Source organism: Haliotis cracherodii, unplaced genomic scaffold, assembly GCF_022045235.1.
Source record: "Haliotis cracherodii isolate W230 unplaced genomic scaffold, xgHalCrac1.p SCAF_2, whole genome shotgun sequence".
Lineage (NCBI taxonomy): Eukaryota > Metazoa > Mollusca > Gastropoda > Lepetellida > Haliotidae > Haliotis > Haliotis cracherodii.
The window spans coordinates 20,238,094-20,261,137 of NW_027266275.1; the positions used below are offsets into that span (position 1 = coordinate 20,238,094).

Consider the following 23,044-nt stretch of genomic DNA (forward strand, 5'->3'; position numbering starts at 1 on the left):
GTGATCATCCATCACCATCAGGCACTATGACGGAGCAATAACCCATCCATGGCTGCAAGGTGGTCAATCTGGGTGATCATCCATCACCACCAGGCACTATGACAAAGCAATAACCCAACCATGGCTGCAAGGTGGACAATCTGGGTGATCATCCATCACCACCAGGCACTATGACAAAGCAATAACCCAACCGTGGCTGCAAGGTGGTCAATCTGGGTGATCATCCATCACCACCAGGCACCATTACAAAGCAATAACCCAACCGTGGCTGCAAGGTGGTCAATCTGGGTGATCATTCATCACCACCAGGAACGAAGCAATAACCCAACCATGGCTGCAAGGTGGTCAATCTGGGTGATCATCCATCACCACCAGGCACAAAGCAATAACCCAGCCATGGCTGCAAGGTGGTCAATCTGGGTGATCATCCATCACCACCAGGCACTATGACAAAGCAATAACCCAACCATGGCTGCAAGGTGGACAATCTGGGTGATCATCCATCACACCCAGGAACGAAGCAATAACCCAACCATGGCTGCAAGGTGGACAATGTGGGTGATCATCCATCACCACCAGGCACTATGACAAAGCAATAACCCAACCGTGGCCGCAAGGTGGTCAATCTGGATGATCATCCATCACCACCAGGCACCATTACAAAGCAATAACCCAACCGTGGCCGCAAGGTGGTCAATCTGGGTGATCATCCATCACCACCAGGAACGAAGCAATAACCCAACCATGGCTGCAAGGTGGACAATGGGGGTGATCATCCATCACCACCAGGCACTATGACAAAGCAATAACCCATCCATGGCTGCAAGGTGGTCAATCTGGGTGATCATCCATCACCACCAGGCACTATGACGAAGCAATAACCCAACCCTGCTGTAAGGTGGTCAATCTGGGTGATCATCCATCCCCACCCTGAACTATGACGAAGCAATAACCCATCCATGGCTGTAAGGTGGTCAATCTGGATGATCATCCATCACCACCAGGCACTATGACAAAGCAATAACCCAACCATGGTTGCAAGGTGGTCAATCTGGGTGATCATCCATCACCACCAGGCACTATGACAAAGCAATAACCCAACCATGGCTGCAAGGTGGTCAGTCTGGGTGATCATCCATCACCACCAGGCACTATGACGAAGCAATAACCCAACCCTGCTGTAAGGTGGTCAATCTGGGTGATCATCCATCACCACCCGGAACTATGACGAAGCAATAACCCAGCCATGGCTGCAAGGAGGACAATCTGGGTGATCATCAGAGTGTTCCTATTTGATTCCAGGACTGGTCCCAGCAACCTTGCTTCTTGCATCAGGTAATTTAATGGATCGAGTGGTCAGACTAGCTGACTTCATAATATCAATATATTGCTCATCATATAGGTGGAATACTATGACATTAAACAAGAAAAAAACAAATAAAATCCTATCTCAGCGCATGTTAGTACGACCATCACAAACATGACAACTGCTGTGCAGCATCAGGCAACAATAAAACGCTTATTCTATTTATGCAAATTGTGTGAATGGCAGGTGCTACCGGTACGCCAGGACATGTTTTCCTTCTTGCAAACACCTGGTGTCATCACAGATTTTCAGTGATCCATTCACATTATGTTCACTGATATTTGGCTTTTTACTCCCAATTCTGTACATAATCAAGACTGATTATTCTCTGGCGTTGACGTATTATATTATCCTGTCCTAAAATCCTTCCAGGGGGAAAAGCCTAAGAAGAAAAGAAGCAAAACAAGAACAACCTCTCTGCACCTCACAAAATGACTCAGAGGCGGCGTTGTGACTTCATTACTCTCCGTCAAGGTACTAGCTCTAACACACATGGACAAGGAGACCACTTGCCGAGGCAGGAACATAATTCACCGCTGTAAAACTCCACCATACATACCTCGCCATGACTGGCTGTCGTACGCTTCAGTTACTGTCCACAATGTTACACCCCCTCCGTACAGGTATCTATGAAGCTGGCCTCCAAACTCTCTGCACACTCTTTCCTCCAGTAAAGGTGGTATTTCCACACTGCATATGCTATGATCATCAATTCCTTGTAGGTCTACCTTAAAGCGCTCAAGATGCTGTCTGCAATTCATGCCCCTCCATCAGCCACTTGGCCACAGGATGAATCATTTGGTCGTAGACTGTCAATAATCGATAGCAGTATTGATCGCCATTGTTACACGTTTCCGTTTTGCCGCCACGCCAGTGTACTACCGTTTTGATCCGGCCCCATGGGTAGTTTCTCATAATATACAACTTCCTTCAGATTTCAATATTACACATTTTTTACGATTATGGCGATCAAACATACGAACACAACGTGCAAGGAATATGACACTGCCTGGAGATATTGAGTCCCGCGAGCGCCAATTACTGCTTGTATATGATACGAGGCGAAATAATGATGTGTGCACCTATTGACCGCAACCAATCAGTTGGTCATTAAGAGGGGAAAAAAAAGACCAGCATTGCCACAAGAAGGTTGGTTGTTGTGTTGTTTACATTGCACACAATATTCCATCAGCAGCCTGTAAATAATTAAATCTGGACCAGACAATACAGTGATTATATAATGAGATTATATTATGATAAACAATTCACACAACAGGGTACAATGACATGCAATCGACCAGTCACAGCGCTGACCACCAGATCCACTAAGTCTCCTCTTATGACAGGCAAGGGTGGCTGGGGACCAGTTCTAACATGGCATACCAGGTGGTTTTCTTGTTTTAGTCGTCAGTTCAAGCTATTCAAACTATATCAAGGCAGCTCATGAACAATCAAGTCAACCAGTGGTGGACGTAATGAGCATGTCCCAGGCCATCAGGGCAGGATAACACACAATCAACCAGACCTGTGAAGATCCCATGCTTGCCCTTAGAGGTCACTAATGGGATCAGATGGTCAGGTTCGCCGACTTGTTTGATACATGTCATCGTATCCCAATTACGTGGATCAATGTTCATGATGTCAATCACTGGATTGTCTTGTCCAGACTTGATTATTTACAGACCGCCGTCATATAGCTGGAATATTGCTGAGTGCGACATCAAACAACAAACAAACACAACAAGGAAGCAGCGTTTACACTATTCCCGGCCATGGGGCACATTAGAAATTTGTTTGTTCATGTGGTAGTGAATATAAACTATAAACAAGCTCTGGAAATAATGCCCAGTAACATAAATTTCTAAAATTCTTATAGCAAGAGGCAACAATTCAGCATGTGTCTGATAGATGTGGAAAATTTCATCTGGAATCGAACCCTACCCTTATTGTTTTCTAAGTCCAACTTGTTGCCAAGGAAACGTAAAAAATAAAATTTTCTAAAAGTGCTAAATATGAAAAGGCACCAGTTCAGTATGTACCTGGTAGACATGCAAAGTTTTGTAAGAAAGCATCTAATGGTTTCTGAGTAACGCTCCGGAAACGAACACCACCTTATAGAACCAAGTCCAGCTTGCCATGGAAACGTAAAAAAATAAAAATTTCTAAAATTCCTAAAGAGCAAAAGGCACCAGTTCAGTATGTGTCTGGTAAACATGCAAAGTTTTGTTAGAAAGTATTGAATGGGTTTTGAGTTATGCTCTGATAGACATGTAAAGTTTCGTAGAAGATATATTTAACGGTTTCTGAGTTATGCTCCAGAAACGACTTAGGGACGCACGTACGCACACACACACATGCACGGACAGAACCCATTTCAATATACCCCGCCAACTTCGCTACCTAATCTGACCACCCAATCTAACTGAGTTTCCAAGCAATAGAATACTGAGGAATGATTTAGATCTAGGTCCCTTGAACATGCCATTGGACCTATTTGTGTAAATCATCATGTTTGTTAGAATCAGCTAATGTATTTGTACTTATTCAGGGTCCCATTAAGATCAGGTTAGAACTGGTCTCGCTGACTAGGTTGATTTCAGAACAAGCATGTTTATTTGCAAACAAGAGGAAAGTCTGGTCACAAGATTTTTATCCCTGGGCTTAATTACAGATTTTTCTTATCCAAGTTGAGTAACATTTTATCCAAATTTAAGCCTTGGGCTTAAAAAGGAAAAAGGTGAGTTTGGTTTGAAGCCGCTTTTAATAGAGATCTATTAATTTTTCAATTAAATTTAAGCCCATGGGCTTAAAATGGTCTTATTTTTCCGTTTTGAAGCCCATGGGCTATATAAAGAAGATGCTCAAATATGTGCAGCCCAAGCATTAGCTGTAGCTCACTGTGCCAGAGTATGTCTGTGATTGAATGTCATATATCTGCATGGGTAAAATACTGCAGAAGTTGGGCAGATAGTCCAGTGGATAGAGTGTTTGCCCAGAGAGCAGAATGTTGGTGGTTCCATCCCCGGCTGCATCATACCAAATGGAGTTATAGGATGGTACTTGACGTTACCTTGCCTGGCTATCGCCAAGAGGATAAAACATGGACCGGTGGTCAGTTTACTGTGTGGGGTATCCATGTTAAACTGTGGCATGGTATCTCTATGGAGGGGCGGTCTGGTAGCCTAGTGGTTAAAGCGTTCGCTCGTCACGCCGAAGACCCGTGTTCGATTCCCGAAATGGGTACAATGTGTGAAGCGCATTTCTGGTGTCCCCCGCCGTGACATTGCTGGAATATGGTTAAAAGCGATGTAAAACCATACTCACTCACTCTCCATGGACTTCTACTTTGTGCATACACATTCCCATATAAATGCAATAATCTTGAAAGCGACAGTAACCCACATTTCACCTCCCATTATCAGCATCATTCAGAATGGAAACAATAACAGTGGCGAGGTGAGGTGAAATGGGGTTTAACATCGCATCCAAGATTATTGCACTTATAAAGTGACGTGTGTATGTGTGTGTGTGGCTGCTTGTACTAGTCCGGACTGATGCCGATTTATAGTGCTAGCCGCAATTTAACATGAATACCCCACTCAGACACAGTATACTGACTCCGAGCCGACCAGTCCTTGTTTTAGCCCCTTAATGCCAAGTGCCAGACAGGGTAACAACAAGTACAATCTTTTAATGTCTTTTGGTATGACGCGGCTGGGGATCGAACCCCGGACCTTCTGCTCTTCGGGCGGACACTCTACCATTAGACCACGGAGGCGGTCAAACAATAACAGTGACCAAAGTGATTGGCCAATATGAATTGATATCCCCATTTCCACACCCTCATTCACCCTCACCTTCAGTATCTGCTAGATTTATGAAGGATATAAAGCTTCTATCTTACATGAGTCAACATTAAGTATTTTTTAACACGATTATGTAGTGATTGCAACATCATTTTACATCATCATTATCTTGTTATTGGTGTACATATTTTAGTCCAAATCAAAACGTGATTACCAATGATTTATTACATCATTCTTTCAACAGGTGCTTTCTATTTCAAGAATAACATTGACCTGATGACTTGTGTAATTTGTCACCATGTGCCAGGTTCGTGTACTGGTGAGATTGTCCCGCCGACTTTCGGTCAACACAATAAAAATGTTATGAAGATGTCCATAGTTCAAGACAAAATTCTGCCATGGAACTTTTCAACAAACTAATTTCGTAACTTTTTTTTACATAGGTGAGATGTATGTGTTTCTGTGTGGCTCTTGTACTAATAAGGACTACTGCGGGTTTTGCAGGGCTAGCCCAATAAGATCCCATGCTGTACTTTAACATGTATACCCCATCTTCCCGAGGCAAGGGAGTTAACTGACTATAAAAGTCCAGTTTCCACCCTTGCCGAACTAGGCTGGTATTATGGAGTTACATTTAGGCTGGACTAACGAGTCTTTGCATAGTCCAATCAAAATCGTGCAAACGAAATCGAAATCCGGTTCGTAAAGTGTCATGCAGATTTCGGTCAATTGCAGGATTTGCAAAGCATGTGCACCGCAAACTCGTTGTCAACAGATATTTTCAAACTCTTTTCATGTTTTTAATCAAGGTGCTCACGTGATTTGATGCGTTTTGCGATGTAAGACTCGTGTTACCACAATATAGAGCTTGATTATCGATCATATTGTCCTGACTTGGCACCGCCATTTTGTTTGCAGCAAATGCAAGTGATACGAGAGGTGGAATCTGATTGGTCCATAGGAAAGGCTTAGAAGGGACATAACTGGTAATAGCCACTGGTGGAGCTACGATCGAGCCCAAGAATTCCAGCCTAGTTCGGCAAGGGTGGAAACTGGACTTTTAAAGTCAGTTAACTCTCTTGACTCGGGAAGATGTGCATACCCAAACTCAGAAAGACTTTAGATTCCGAGACCACCAGACATTGTTTTATCCCTTTAATGACCAGCACCAGTCAGGGAAACAACAAGTACCATCTTTGATATGATGCGAATGTGTAATGAAGCACCTCTGGGCAGGTGCTCTGTTCACCAGACCCAGAAACAGTCTCTTTAACATAGACTTGATCCCTTGACCTTAAAGGGACAGGATGTTGACCGTTCAGAAGCTTTGTTTGTAAACAAAAGCCGATGACCCACAAGCTTACACAGCTCTGCACACCTTATTCCATTTCTGCTCTAGTGACCACACTGCACGTGTAGGTTTATCACGTGACCAGACTTTTCTCGCACAACAAGCGCACTCATTTTGAAATAAATACATGCATGCCTCTTGGTGAGCTTTACATATTTGCATAATTATACAGATATAGTAGCTACTACCACTACAAAATTGAGGTGCATCACAATATCGCATTTCACATCAAAGTGACCATATAGCTCGCCCTCCGTAGGGCTTCAAAGACAGCATGTGAATGATAAATACGCAAGTGGAAATAGTTTTTCAAAATTTTAAGATATTTTCCCAATGAAAGTGAAACATTTCATGACATATGTTTATCTAAATGTGTAGTCCAAAAAGAGATGTGTGTTTGTGTGGCTGCTTGTACTTGTCGGGACTGATGCAGATTTATAGTGCTATCTCACTGAGATACCATATGCCGCAGTTTAACATGAATACCTCACTCAGACACAGTATACTGACTCTGAGCCAACCAGTCCTTGTTTTAGCCCCTTAATGCCAAGCACCAGACAGGGTAACAACAAATACCATCTTTTAACGTCTTTTGGTATGACGCGGCTGGGGATCGAACCCCGGACCTTCCGCTCTCCGGGCGGACGCTCTACCACTAGACCACGGAGGCGGTCTAGTCCAAAAAAACCCAGAACAGATGAGAATCAAATGAATGGACTGTCACAATGTGACAGAGGTACTCGGCTGGCCCCAAGGAACCCTGGGTAGGCCCTGTCTGATGGGCTTCATACAACCAATGCATATTGATATTGTAATCTAGGCTTTGATATACACAGGCTTCTAACCTAATCAAGCTGACAATTAGTATTTTGTAACTCACCCATAAGAAAAACACACAAGCTTTCTCTTCAATTTGCTTCTATTAAAAAACAAGACTGAAGCCAGTTTACTCTTCGCAGCGCTTGCATTGTCAGCTTCACTGTGCAAAGCTCCATTGTTTTAATTTGAAAATTGAATCGAGCATGTGACGTCAGACTTAGAAATTGTTTCCTGCATAATTTAAGATACCGTTGAAATACTGTGTCTTTCAATATACATAGTACCTTAAATATACATAAAATTGATGGATTGTGAGTTAGAGAGGTTTAACTGTAATAAATCTGGCAAAAAACATACAAATAATATACATACATAAATAATAGTCTGATCTCTGGTTTCGCCCTCATGATAAGAGTGAGTGAGTGAGTGAGTATGGTTTTACGCCGTTTTTTACAATATTCCAGCAATATCACGGCCGGGGTCACCAGAAATGGGCTTCACACATTGTACCCATGTCGGGAATCGAACCCGGGTCTTTGGCGTGACGAGCGAACGCTTTCACCACTAGGCTACCCGACCGCCCCCCTCATGATAAGAACCCATGGTGGTCATAAATAATATTTGCCTACTACTGACATCAAGTATGTGGCAATAAAGCATCTGTTATTAGAAATATCAATTCTTCTGTAACCTAAATCAATAAAATAAAAAAACATACTACTCATTGTGTGATAGTGACAATAAAAAATGTCAGAAATATTTAAATATACACTTGATATATTATTAACATCATTTTTGCATAACATGGAAAGATAAATATATTTCCACCAAAATTGTAGTCGTATATAATTTAGTTGATATCTGTAAACAAATAAAACATACATTCATTCATCAGTAAATACAGTGACAGATACAAAAAAGCAAATAAAACTTTTGTCAATTTCAAACCAATCATGTCTGAATTATGATAAACTGTATCTGATTTCTGACTGATAATTTCTAAATATTGACTAATGCCTTTCTGAATTCTGACTAATACTTTCTGAATTCTAAATTAAACATAAAAAATCTAAAATCTATACAAAGTAAAGTACAGCACTTCATAGATATATATATAAAAGGGTTTGACAGATATGCATTCAAACTGATGTCATATTTCGCAAAATTTAGCTAATGTTTACAAATGGCCTACCTGTCCAGACTCAAGATTTCACAGACAGTGACACATATGCATTTGTTCCAGCACTTTCTATATGGTCCAAAAACGGGGCAAAAAATGGAGGTGGCAATAAAAGTGTCAAAACATACATGTGTCAATACAGGCAGCACTACAGGTGAAAGTTGACATTCACAAGTAGGTCACCCGTGGACTCCTCTCCTAAAGCAGCTTCAGTGGAGTGAGCGGTGGCTTCTTGAAACTGACATCGCTGGAAATAACATCTCATCTGGCAATGGTCTATATATAGTTGTGTTTAAGAGGGTCGAACAGTCTTGCTGTAAAACATCTTCCTAAATGTCAGCTACAGGTAGATATACTGTAACATGTCATGGCCGTAACAATGGCTCAAAATATACATTACATTTTCCAACTTCTATAATCCTGTTATGGCCCTGTTGTGTGAGCGAGTGTGTTTCTGATGATGGTATTAACTGTCTGTTATCACCCCTCCAGGTGAACATTCAGTAACTGACACTGAAATATTTTATGTGAATGATGCCATGGTTTATCATTCAACTTCAGAACAGGTAAAAATGGTAGCTGATAAAGCGATGAATATAAACAGCATCATTTGGGTATGACAATGGTATGTGACAATTCAGCAATATTCAAGCTACATGATGGCAGTCTGTAATTAATCGAGTCTAGAAGGAAAAATCAGTGATTGATATCATGAGCTTCAATCCACGCGATTTTGGATCGATGACATGCATCAACCGAGTCAGCGAGCCTGACCACCTGATCCCGTTAGTCGCCTCTTACGATAAGCATAGTCGCCTTTTACGGCAAGTGTGAGTGAGTGAGTATGGTTTTACGCCGCTTTTAGCAGTATTCCAGCGGGGGACACAAGAAATGGGCTTCACACATTGTACCCATATCGGGAATTGAACCCGGGTCTTCGGCATGACAAACGCACACCTACCCACTAGGCTACCCGACCAGCCCTTTTATGGCAAGCATGGGTTCCCGAAGACCTATTCTATACCAAATCTCCACAGGTCCAATTTGTTTGTAGACTATTATGAGCTGAATGCATGAAACAGAAAAATATTCACGGGTTTCAGGCTTTAGACTAGTGGTTAAAGTCGCAGACTGGTCGGACAATGCAACCCACCAGCCAGACAAAAACTGAAAATGTCTCCCATGGTCATCCCTACATTTGCCATAAATTCAGCAGCAACTGAAGCCAACCAATGCCTTGTTTAGAGTTTCCACTAGACAGCAAGTAAATGCAACGAACCTGCAATGAATAATCTGAACCTGGCAAACCAGTGACTGAGGGAAAGAGCAATCATCCACACCACTAGGGCACGATGACAGGCAATGTACCAAATCAACAAGTCTGACTACCCAATTCTCATCTTAATATCTCAGTCATCTCTCCCACCAAGCCTGACGTTTTGTTTGTTAGTTGTTTAACGCTGCATTCAGTAATATTCCAGCTTTATGAGAGCAGTCCGTAAATAATTGGTGTCTGGAACATATGAACATCGAACATGAACATTGATCTACGTAATCAGGATACGATGACATGCATCAACCAAGTCAGCGAGCCTGTCCACCTGATCCCATGAGCCACCTCTTATGACAAACATAGTTACCTCTTACGACAAGCATAGTCGCCTCTTACGACAAGCATAGTCGCCTCTTACGACAAGCATAGTCGCCTCTTAGGACAAGCATAGTCGCCTCTTACGACAAGCATAGTCACCTCTTACGACAAGCATAGTCACCTCTTATGACAAGCATAGTCGCCTCTAATGACAAGCATAGGTTGCTCTTCCAAGCATGAGGTACTGGGGACCTAGTCAGCTCTTACACCAAACATGGGGTACTGGGGACCTAGTCAGCTCTTACACCAAACATGAGGTACTGGGACCTAGTCAGCTCTTACACCAAGCATGAGGTACGGGGGACCTAGTCAGCTCTTACACCAAGCATGAGGCACTGGGGACCTAGTCAGCTCTTACACCAAGCATGAGGTACTGGGGACCTAGTCAGCTCTTACACCAAGCATGACGTACGGGGGGCCTAGTCAGCTCTTACACCAAGCATGATGTACGGGGGACCTAGTCAGCTCTTACACCAAGCATGAGGTACTGGGACCTAGTCAGCTCTTACACCAAGCATGAGGTACGGGGGGCCTAGTCAGCTCGACTGACAATCGCCATGTTCTCAAATTAACATCATCAAATGAAACAACCCTGCTTGGTCTCAATCTTCTGTACGATATTAACCATTAGCAGTTGTATTGGCCTGAGAAAGACGTCTGGTGACCTCTTGTAGCTCAGCCAGACCGGGAACTCCCAGGCTTCATGGTCAATATCGCTGGTCATTCACCGCCTACCTACTGTGTAGACATAATTAGTTTCATCCAGTTACTTCAGCCAAGGTCAAAGTGCTGCTCAACGTCTGATTAGATATATACAGTTCCTTAACAGGATTTTGTATGTTTGCAGATCTGTCAACCCTCCCGCATTTTGAGTGAGACTCCCACAGTTTGATGAAATCTTCCATTCTTCTGCACGAGAGACTATTTCTCCCACAAAACAGCATTTTTCATTAATTTCAAAATTTGCCTCTACTGTCCCTTGAGTAAAAACAATGAACAGGAAGTTTACAGTTACGGAAATCTATGTGTAAGTTTTCCGATTAAATCCAAATGCATGTGATTATTCCTCCATGATTTAAAACCATAGATATATATGGCTGGCCCTGTTATACATTATTTAATTGGTTATCAGATTTATCAGAATCTATAAAACTATAATCAGGGCGAACCGGGATTCGAACCCACAATCATAGGTTTCTGGCATGCCCAAGGGAGGCAACTCTGCACAGCAAATCATGGCACCTTAGACAACTGGGCCACCTGTGATCCCAAATTCAGACAAAGCTCTGACAAGCCATTGAGGTAAAATGACACACTGTGTCAGCCAGCGTCTGGTTGACTGAGTTGATTCCCACAGGGTCCACCAGCTGGAGTCAACAAGGTTCTATACCATATTACGTCTGAATCTTCGAAATATGTAGGGCAATCAAGCCTGGATCAAGCAGTGGCCAAAGGTGACGAGGATTCCATCAGTGCAGGATCAAACAGATGCTGTAATCCAAGACACTGGCACAGCCACCATACATTACCTACCCCTATTAGTTGTCTCTGAGAAAAGGCATGTGATACTGGGTATCTAATCTTCCCTGGAATCCTGAAAAACTCCCCAAAAGGTAGGTTGTTGTTGAAGACTGTTGATAAACTACCCAGTGGATCAGTGGTTGTTAGAGACTGTCCCCAGACTACCAGGAGTCATAGGTTGTGGAAGACTGTTCTCATACCATCCATTGAGTCAGTGGTTGTTGAAGACTGGCTCCATACTACCCAGATGGTCAGTGGTTGTTGAAGACTGGCTCCATACTACCCAGTTGGTCAGTGGTTGTGGAAGACTGGCTCCATACTACCCAGTGGGTCAGTGGTTGTTGAAGGCTGGCTCCATACTACCCAGTTCGTCAGTGGTTGTGGAAGACTGGCTCCATACTACCCAGTTGGTCAGTGGTTGTTGAAGGCTGGCTCTTTACTACCCAGTTCGTCAGTGGTTATTGAAGACTGGCTCCATACTACCCAGTTGGTCAGTGGCTGTTGAAGACTGGCTCCATACTACCCAGATGGTCAGTGGTTGTTGAAGACTGGCTCCATACTACCCAGATGGTCAGTGGTTGTTGAAGACTGGCTCCATACTACCCAGTTGGTCAGTGGTTGTTGAAGACTGTCTCCATACTACCCAGATGGTCAGTGGTTGTTGAAGACTGGCTCCATACTACCCAGTTGGTCAGTGGTTGTTGAAGACTGGCTCCATACTACCCAATTGGTCAGTGGTTGTTGAAAGCTGGCTCCATACTACCCAGTTGGTCAGTGGTTGTGGAAGACTGGCCCCATACTCACCAGTTGGTCAGTGGTTGTTGAAGACTGGCTCCATACTACCCAGTTGGTCAGTGGTTGTGGAAGACTGGCTCCATTCTACCCAGTTGGTCAGTGGTTGTTGAAGACTGGCTCCATACTACCCAGTTGGTCAGTGGTTGTTGAAGACTGGCTCCATACTACCCAATTGGTCAGTGGTTGTGGAAGACTGGCTCCATACTACCCAGTTGGTCAGTGGTTGTGGAAGACTGGCTCCATTCTACCCAGTTGGTCAGTGGTTGTTGAAGACTGGCTCCATACTACCCAGTTGGTCAGTGGTTGTTGAAGAATGGCTCCATACTACCCAATTGGTCAGTGGTTGTTGAAAGCTGGCTCCATACTACCCAGATGGTCAGTGGTTGTGGAAGACTGGCTCCATACTACCCAGTTGGTCAGTGGTTGTGGAAGACTGGCTCCATTCTACCCAGTTGGTCAGTGGTTGTGGAAGACTGGCTCCATTCTACCCAGTTGGTCAGTGGTTGTTGAAGACTGGCTCCATACTACCCAGTTGGTCAGTGGTTGTTGAAGACTGGCTCCATACTACCCAATTGGTCAGTGGTTGTTGAAAGCTGGCTCCATACTACCCAGATGGTCAGTGGTTGTTGAAGACTGGCTCCATACTACCCAGTTGGTCAGTGGTTGTTGAAGACTGGCTCCATACTACCCAGTTGGTCAGTGGTTGTTGAAGACTGGCTCCATACTACCCAGTTGGTCAGTGGTTGTTGAAGACTGGCTCCATACTACCCAATTGGTCAGTGGTTGTGGAAGACTGGCTCCATACTACCCAGTTGGTCAGTGGTTGTTGAAAGCTGGCTCCATACTACCCAGTTGGTCAGTGGTTGTTGAAGTCTGGCTCCATACTACCCAGTTGGTCAGTGGTTGTTGAAGACTGGCTCCATACTACCCAGTTGGTCAGTGGTTGTTGAAGACTGGCTCCATACTACCCAGTTGGTCAGTGGTTGTGGAAGACTGGCTCCATACTACCCAGTGGGTCAGTGGTTGTGGAAGACTGGCTCCATACTACCCAGTGGGTCAGTGGTTGTGGAAGACTGGCTCCATACTACCCAGTTGGTCAGTGGTTGTGGAAGACTGGCTCCATACTACCCAGTGGGTCAGTGGTTGTGGAAGACTGGCTCCATACTACCCAGTGGGTCAGTGGTTGTGGAAGACTGGCTCCATACTACCCAGTGGGTCAATGGTTGTGGAAGACTGGCTCCATACTACCCTGTGGGTCAGTAGTTGCTGAAGACTGTCTCCATACTACCCAGTTGGTCAGTGGTTGTGGAAGACTGGCTCCATACTACCCAGTTGGTCAGTGGTTGTGGAAGACTGGCTCCATACTACCCAGTTGGTCAATGGTTGTGGAAGACTGGATCCATACTACCCAGTTGGTCAGTGGTTGTGGAAGACTGGCCCCATACTCACCAGTTGGTCAGTGGTTGTGGAAGGCTGGCTCCATACTCACCAGTTGGTCAGTGGTTGTTGAAGTGTTCCAGTTATATCACAGTGTCAGTATGTCAGCTTAATGTGGTAGGAAAGCCTGAAGGGATGCAGGTCTCACACATTTACCACTTCGGTGAAACCCCCGAGCACGGGGATGGTGCTGACAAACCTACAAACATAATCAGGGCAAATCGGGATTTGAACCCACAATCATAGGTTTCTGGCGTGCCCAAGCGACTCGAATCTGCACAGCGAATCACGGCGCCTTAAACGACTGGGCCACCCATACCCCCAGTTGTTGAAGACAGTCCCTATACTACCCAGTGGATCAGTGGTTGTTGAAGACGGTCCCAAAATTAAATTATTTTTGGGGAAGGTGAAAACCAAATTCAGTATCAATAGGTTGATAAGAAATACATTTTATATCCATGTTGGATGTTTCCAGACATACAGACATCATCAGGTCACGTAAGAATACAGTTCCATTCAGCTGTTGTAACACACATCAAGTAAGCTGGGTGATGGATTACCCCTTTATTCAAACATTTCCGACCCAGAACCCTCACTTGTATTCTTTCACTGAATTAACAAAGATGTGAAGTGTGCTCGGTGGAATTTCAACTGGTCTATAACAGAATTCAACAGATTGATATTGGGTCTCAATATGACATTGATTGAAACCTGAAAGTGTTTGCGAAGGATCAACAATGTTTGTGAGTAAATTCCTCCTGCAATAAAGCAGAGTTATTGTGCTGCTGTCAGACGGGGCATATAAATAGCCCTCTATGAGTGAAGGTATCACATAAACCCACCAGAGTTCCATTGTATAAGTTCCACAAACTACTTGAATCAAATAAACACAGTGACGAATTCCACACTCACTCCGACACCACTTACAGAGTGCCTGCTTTCTTGGTTGCATTTTTAAACTTGATTTGATATAATCCAGACACAATGGCTTCCAAGAGCACAAGCAAAACAGCATGCAATGTGTATATTTAAATGTCTATCACAAAATATTTTGTGATACAGAAGATGCTATTTTTAATTAGTGAGTGAGTCCGGTTTTACGCCGCTTTTAGCAATATTCCAGCAATATCACGGCGGGGGACACCAGAAATGGGCTTCACACATTGTACCCATGTCGGGAATCGAACCCGGGTCTGCGGCGTGACGAGCGAACGCTTTAACCACTAGGCTACCCAATCACCCCCTATTTTTAATTAACTTGTAATTTAAATTGTCCTTTCAATTTTACAAGCCCTCAACCCTCTGGATGCCAAGGTTTTTTTCTGACGCACATTTTCCTAAGATCGGAAAAGTGAAGGTTGTGCGAGAATTGCGCTCACGCGGCACTTGATCTACCTCTGGCTATAAAATAACGCAGAGGTGGAGAATATTAAATTTCCTATTTGATGGTGTAAAGTTAACTGCAAATATTAAACCGGTTTTAAAAAAAGACACATGTTAGTGTCGAAGATAATTTATTCTGCGTTGATATACAGTAAATTTCTCTGTTTTTTATCGTACACCGATAAAAGTACTGTGCGACAATTTTTGTTATTTAGAAGCTTTACAGAAACTGTGAGCGAAACAAAATACTGCCTAATATCTGAACGACATATCTACATATCAAATGGAGTTATATGTGTATGTATAACGACATACATTCACTGCCAAAAATAGCAAGCCGTAAATGACAACAACTGATTTACCTCAATGACGTCAAAACGCGACAGAGGTTATACGCGTTCAAAGAACAGGGGGCATAACTCTGCTATGTTTAGCACTAGTTTATTGTAACTAAGGTCTCTTGGTGAGAATTAGCTGTGGGTAAGGATAATATATTTTCGTGGTGTTTTGTTCATGAGGAACCAAACTATTCCAACACAAATATCGATAAAGAAACTGTATACGTTTAGTTATTAAAAAAAGAAATGATGAAATCGTACTTCATGAAAAAGAGGTAATAGAGAAATGGATGGCCCTATCTAACCTATAACTTAGTCCTTAGATTCAAACATTCTCCTGAAAGTGTAAGTGTAATTTGACTAATGTTGCACCATTATTAATTGAGCACTAGCCTTATCATCAAATGTAATGAAATACCCAAAAAATAACACCATATTCTATTTGACGTCATGGCTGGTTTTATGTCCTTGATAACGTTGGAGAAAGACGATACTGGTATTTGGATTAATATATATCTCCCCTAATTTTCGCTCATGGTATGGAAAATCTCGATGTGTAAAACGGAATTTGACGCTTTTCCGACACAACATAAAATGACTGCTTTCACCAAGTCTTGAATATGTAAACAATTAGATAATTTATCGTGTATCTATATTTGACAAGACACGCACCTGTTTGGCATCAATGTACGTAATGAAATACCCAAAAGAATATTTCAAAACAACCAAAATTATATTCAATATTGGACATATATTTGTTCATAACTGTGTTATTATTTCTCTACATCTCGTCTCAGAATTACACAATAAAAGATGCGAAGAAAGCTCTACTGGTATAGAATTATCAGGATAATCGTATAAGGTTGAACCAACGGGGTACCTGGCATGGATTTTATTTTTATACATTTTACAATTCCTGGAGAAATAAAGTAAACAGTTTAATATCCTGTGATTACAATATTGAAAAAAGAATGAACCCATTGATTATATAATGCATAACAAGAGGAATAATTCGTAAATTGTTCGTGACTAACGTGCACCTGGCGAATCGTTAGATACCACTGATCTGTGTTTCAAACAACATAAAAAACAATTCCAAGATCAAGACAATTCTTTCAGAAATGTGTGCATACATTTTAACGAAAACTATTATCCATTTTGTTAAAGTAATATATTCAGTTTTAGTTATAAAATACAAATGAAACAGCTATTGATGGACATTACTTATATGAACTTCTAATATTGACTATTCCACATCCCAAGAAATACATACATGCTGCAGTTAAATTTACACTTCATCTTGTAACACTTGTCCAAAGGAAAGAAATATCGTGTTTGACACTAAAAACCTATCAATTCTTATGTAAACAATATTCAAACAAACAGGAGATTATCAAAGGTTCGTTCATATATGTTGTGGCCTATATTTACGTATGATATCATTTTGAACATTGACAAATATCCAAAGTGAAATTAATTGTGTGAAAAAATGTATAAAACATATGCAAAATCTACATCATAACTGAAACTGTGAACAGCATGATACAATGATCGTGTGCACTCTCATTCAAAGAAATTACCAAATATGTACAACAATGTTGACATATGAAATCACTACCTGTGACCGACTTTTACAAAATGGCGTGTTCACTGTCAACAGTACGCAGGATTTTACGAGGGGACTTTAGTTGATTCAGGGATCGTATATACATAAATGTGAAATGTAAGTAATCAGAAACATTCTGACAATCTATGTACTGCTATTTGTTGTTATAATTTTCATTGAAACAAACCGAAATAGTCAGAAATTCTGATAAATACTGTTGTTGTGCGTGATTTTGTGTCAGTCATGGCATCACACAGAACGGTAACTTTCACAATTTCTGTTGAAAATATCAAATCATTGCAATGTATCTATTTTAAATTCCCTAATTCTTCCTACGATTCTCTTCCCATGCATATTCTGAAAATGTTGAGCCAATATCTTGAACGAATAGATGAATGGATAGTTCAAAATAGGAGAATAGGAGAAAATACTACACTGTGTAAAATCTGTATTTTGCTTTGTTTACATTTCAAACAAGTGCAGTTTATCGAGCACAGCGTTCGTTCGTAACTTATTTTGCTTGATTTAATCCAGCCACTTTGTATTGGTGACAAAGACCATTGGTCTGTCAACCTGGTGGGTTTCCCCAAAGTGGTAAATGTCAACCTGGTGGGTTTCCCCAAAGCTGTAAATGTCAACCTGGTGGGTTTCCCCAAAGCTGTAAATGTCAACCTGGTGGGTTTCCCCAAAGCTGTAAATGTCAACCTGGTGGGTTTCCCCAAAGTGGAAAATGTCAACCTGGTGGGAAAATGTCAACCTGGTGGGTTTCCCCAAAGCGGTAAATGTCAACCTGGTGGGTTTCCCCAAAGCTGTAAATGTCAACCTGGTGGGTTTCCCCAAAATGGTAAATGTCAACCTGGTGGGTTTCCCCAAAATGGTAAATGTCAACCTGGTGGGTTTCCCCAAAGAGGTAAATGTCAACCTGGTGGGTTTCCCCAAAGTGGTAAATGTCAACCTGGTGGGTTTCCCCAAAGTGGTAAATGTCAACCTGCATCTCTTTGGACTCTTTTGCCCCTCAACAAGCTGACACAGGGGAGACAACTGGGTTATTGAGTGAATGAGTTGGGTTTGATGCCACTGTTAACAGTATTCCAGTTACATCACGGCATGTCACCTTACTGTGTCAGCCAAACTGTTGCAGGTTTCAGACGTTTACCACTTTAGTGAAACCCAGAGCACTGATATGATGTTGACAAACCAAGAAACATAATCAGGGCAAACCAGGACTCGAACCCATGATTTTAGGTTTCTTGCATCATTCACTCTGCACAGCATATTGCGGTGCCTTAGAAGACTGGGCCACTGTACCACCATAATCAGATATAAACCCAGCTCACATAACTTGTCTTGTGTCACCAGAAAGGGCATAATTCCAGGGTTCACTCAAACTATAGTCCGTTTGGCTCCAAATGAGAATGATGATTTACAAAATAACTCAAAATCGCGAATAGTCTAATTGTCCATCATCACCTTTGATGATACCCCATATGAGCTCTACTGCGGGGAGGGGGAGTTGTAAGACGGCATGACCTTGACCTTTGATGTAATTGTCAACAATATACATGGGCTTAGGTTTGTGAGATTTGATGATTTCATAGAGTTGTAGTTTTGTAGCCCTGGAAGGAAAGGTCATATTCATCCATTGCAGGTAAGCCACCATATCTCCTTTAAGGCTATTAGATGTCGGGGCCTTGCTGTCTGGATCCTGCGAACTGTGCATTGTTCATGATAAGAAGGGATTTGGCAAGCAAAGCAGGGACCAAATTATTTTTCACCCACTCCAGAAATACCTTGCCATTCATTTCTGTTTGGTTGTTCCTGTTGTTCTTGGCCTTGTCTCAAGAGTCAAGGTCACATCCTGGGAGCAAACCCGGCTAGCACAGCAAGCATGGGGATCAAACGATAAGTCTTGAACCTTATCCCATTGGTAACTTTCTCCCAGACTCCTTACAGTCCCCACCGGGTACCCACTGACTGCTGGCTGTGTGAGAGGCATTTACCCATGTCTCATCTTGGAAAACAGTCTCTCATCCTTCTTTCTGTTTCTGCTTGATGTTTCCAAGATAATGATTTCGGAGACGAAGGAAGTCAGATCGTTCACATTACACAGACCTATTTTCACCACTTATCTTTTTGTATCTGTAGTCAAATGTATGCAAAAGTTGCCATAGCTGTATTTTGAAACAATAAAAACATGTTCAGTTTCATGGTATTTCTTCAATAGTCTTTATGAAATGTACTTATTTTCTAAATGCAGTTTAACAAATGCATGTCTGACTTGATTTTCTGAAACATTTGATTAACCCTACCTGGTTTTGTCCGGATTGCTAGCGTCTTGTCGATGGACAAAAAAATTCAGCTTGTTAGGTGACATACCAAGAGCTTTAGAAACTTGATTCAAGTATTTTTTAATGGCATAAAATGGTTTTCGTCTTTCTGCTTCACATTTAAAGAACTCATATACCATAAAAATCAATTAAAACTCAGCTGAGTAGTGCATCTTGTCAGTAAAACATGACATGACGTATACTATGTAGCATATGCAGTGCATGTTCTCCTCCCCCCCCCCCCCCCCCCCCCCCCCGTTCAAGATGTAAATTTCAGCAGATATTGTTCAGTACAAGGTATTCATTGCCATGTACCGCACTGACATTCAATAGACTACCGTATTTTCTTGAGTATAGTGCGCACCCATGTATAATGCGCACCCCCCTCTAGCGGGTTCAATATTTTGGAAAAAAAAGAAATTTGAATATTATGCGCAGAAAAAAATTACACCGTACCCCTTCAGCGAAGTCCGGCAAATGAATGGGTGATGAGAAACTTTGTCAGTACATATTCGAAATTTGAGATAAAAAATCACCAGACATCATGTTTATTTACCGTTTAAATAGTAATTATTGTTCTGCTAGGCATTGTTTTATATCTAGGGATTAAGATTACCTTGTGTATTTTCTCGTAAACTAAGCCGGAAAAAGCAATCAGCTGTACACTCTTTTTCTTGGAATCGACCGGTGATTCGGTCAAGACACACCCAATGATATAACTTTATAGGATTTTTAATGCAAGGATCGGCAACAATTGTATCTGAAACTATTTTATTTATCAGGAATAATAAATTCCATTATTTTCTTAATTATATGCAGCCTTTACTAAACATATTTAAAATAATAATAACCCTAAGCGAAGCAGCTGATCGCTATTCCCGGGTATTATTTTTTACATGGAACATGTCTGACCAGTCACCGTCAAGGCTCACGCGCACGTGATCACGTGAGCGCGAGAATTTCATGTTGACATGGAATCGTCCAACAAAAACAAATATGACTTTTAACGAGTCAAAGTATCTCATTTATGATATATGTATCCATTCTCTGTCAACTAAAGTTCGTTTCAAGGCGTCAATAGCGGTATTCTGACCGTGGTTGCTGTTAATAACGGTGAGTTGTGCGATCTTCCGATCGCTTCACACACGATTTCGCAGAAATTAATAAAAACAATATTATAAGGAATTTTGAACAAAATTAATGTAGTAAGTTACAAACATAAGTCCAGAAATACAAAGAACACTTTTTATGGACAGACAGTGTAATTACATAAATATTTTGCGTACTTCAGTATGGATTTGTTGACATGGTATTGCCGGTGTTTCGTGCTCAAGGTAATGTCTTTCCATGGGGGAAAAAAACACCCAAACTCATAATTCGTGTATAATGCACACCCCCTTCTACACAGCTGTGTTTTTTCGAAAAAAAGTGCGCACTATACTCAAGAAAATACGGTACACCCAATTTTGAGTTATTTTGCAATTCATCATTCTCATTTGCAGTTTAAGTGATGACTCTCATTACGACCAAAGCTGCTGAGTTCGGAGCATCTTCCGTGTTCTCCGTGCAGTCAAGTATGAGATATGTACACCTCCTGGTAAAGGTGACACTAACAGCATATGTGATATCCATCCCTGACAATCTTCATTACTGGCAAGTACCAACATGGATGTCATCCAACACCTCACACTGAGTCTCAACAAGTACATTCTGTGACTGACTGGGTACTCCATTGAAAGGTCTTTCACTCACATTTTGATCTATTTTGTCTCTGGTTGGTCAAGAAAAATGGAGTCATTCAATGAAATCTGATTCAAACAAAATAAGGAGGTCACCTTTTTTATTTAGAAAGTTCTTGCAAGTTTATTGACATTATTATCAAATACACATACTATTTCAGCTAGATATGTATAGAAATGCCTCAACATTGATCCAAAATCAGGGAAGAATTAATATCTCACAGAGCATGAGAAAACACAAAGAAAATAAGGACACACACGCAGTCAGGACTCACACAAAGTAAGGACACACAGGCAGTCAAGAATCACACAAAGTAAGGACACACACAAAGTCAGGAATCACACAAATTCAGGACATACACACTGTCAGGAATCACACAAATTCAGGACACACACACACAGTCAGGAATCACACACACAAAGTAAGGACACACACAGTCAGGAATCACACAAATTCAGGACATACACACAGTCAGGAATCACACACATTCAGGACACACACACACAGTCAGGAATCACACAAATTCAGGACATACACACTGTCAGGAATCACACAAATTCAGGACACACACACACAGTCAGGAATCACACAAATTCAGGACACACACACACAGTCAGGAATCACACACACAAAGTAAGGACACACACAGTCAGGAATCACACACACAAAGTAAGGACACACACACAGTCAGGAATCACACAAATTCAGGACACACACACAAAGTCAGGAATCACACAAATTCAGGACATACACACAAAGGAAGGCCACACAAAGCCAAGAAACCTGTTGAACACCATCCAACCTGACATGTATAATGCACAACACTGCTGATGGCATCCAAGATCAAGGATGGGCAGCATGACTTACATCCTCACATGACTATTTACATGGCAAGATGTTCCTATATATCATCCTTTCTATTCCATCAACTCTTATCTGTTAATCTCAATAACTAGCCCAGTGCCATTCATTCCCCGAGAATCTGTCAAAGGAAATTATGAAATCATGAAGGAAAGCCTGACTGTCCCCAGGGAACATTGTGAAAAAATAACCTGATGGATTTTTCAGATCAACTTTTATTACACTAAGCTTAGTGTGTAGCTTGCCATTTCCATCTCAATGTATCTTATTAGTATGCAGGGCACAGTCACAGATTTCAGAATCTTGTCTGTAATGACTTTTATTCCAAATGACAGAAAATCGAATAAACTGTTTATTTTAAGCTTTATACTCCTGCTCTTCACATTAGGCTCACATATATCTTACATTCATTATGAAGAAAGGCTGGAGGCATGTGTATGTATGTGTGTGTGGGGTTGTGTCATGGTCATTGACACTGTGTTCAACATAACACATACATCATAATGTCAACAGATATATCAGTGTTCTGCCAAGTGCAGTAATCAATATAACAGATACATCATAGTGTCAGATATATCACAGTGCTCTATGAAGTGCAGTAATCAATATAACAGACACATCATAATGTCAACAGATATATCACAGTGTTCTGTAAAGTGCAGTAAGCAAAATAACAGATACATCATAGTGTTCTGTAAAGTGCAGTAATCAACACAACAGACACATCATAATGTCAACAGATACATCACAGTGTTTTGTTAAGTGCAGTAATCAATACAGTGATCGCTCGCTATTGCGCTCTTCGATAAAGCGCTACTTCGGTTACTACGCGCGGTAACGCATGGCTCCCAAAATTTATGTAC

General features: G+C 41.7%; 1 protein-coding gene across 2 annotated transcripts in view; it reads right to left on the reverse strand.

Moving 5' to 3' along the window:
- LOC139467396 (G protein-activated inward rectifier potassium channel 3-like) overlaps nt 1-2,149 on the reverse strand; it is a 135,351-nt gene extending 133,202 nt beyond the window's left edge. For both annotated transcript variants that reach the window (XM_071248941.1, XM_071248934.1), the window contains exon 1: nt 1,926-2,149. The gene's annotated coding sequence lies outside the window, so the exon portion shown is untranslated. The remainder of the gene's footprint in view (nt 1-1,925) is intronic.
- Nucleotides 2,150-23,044: the final 20,895 nt, after the last annotated feature.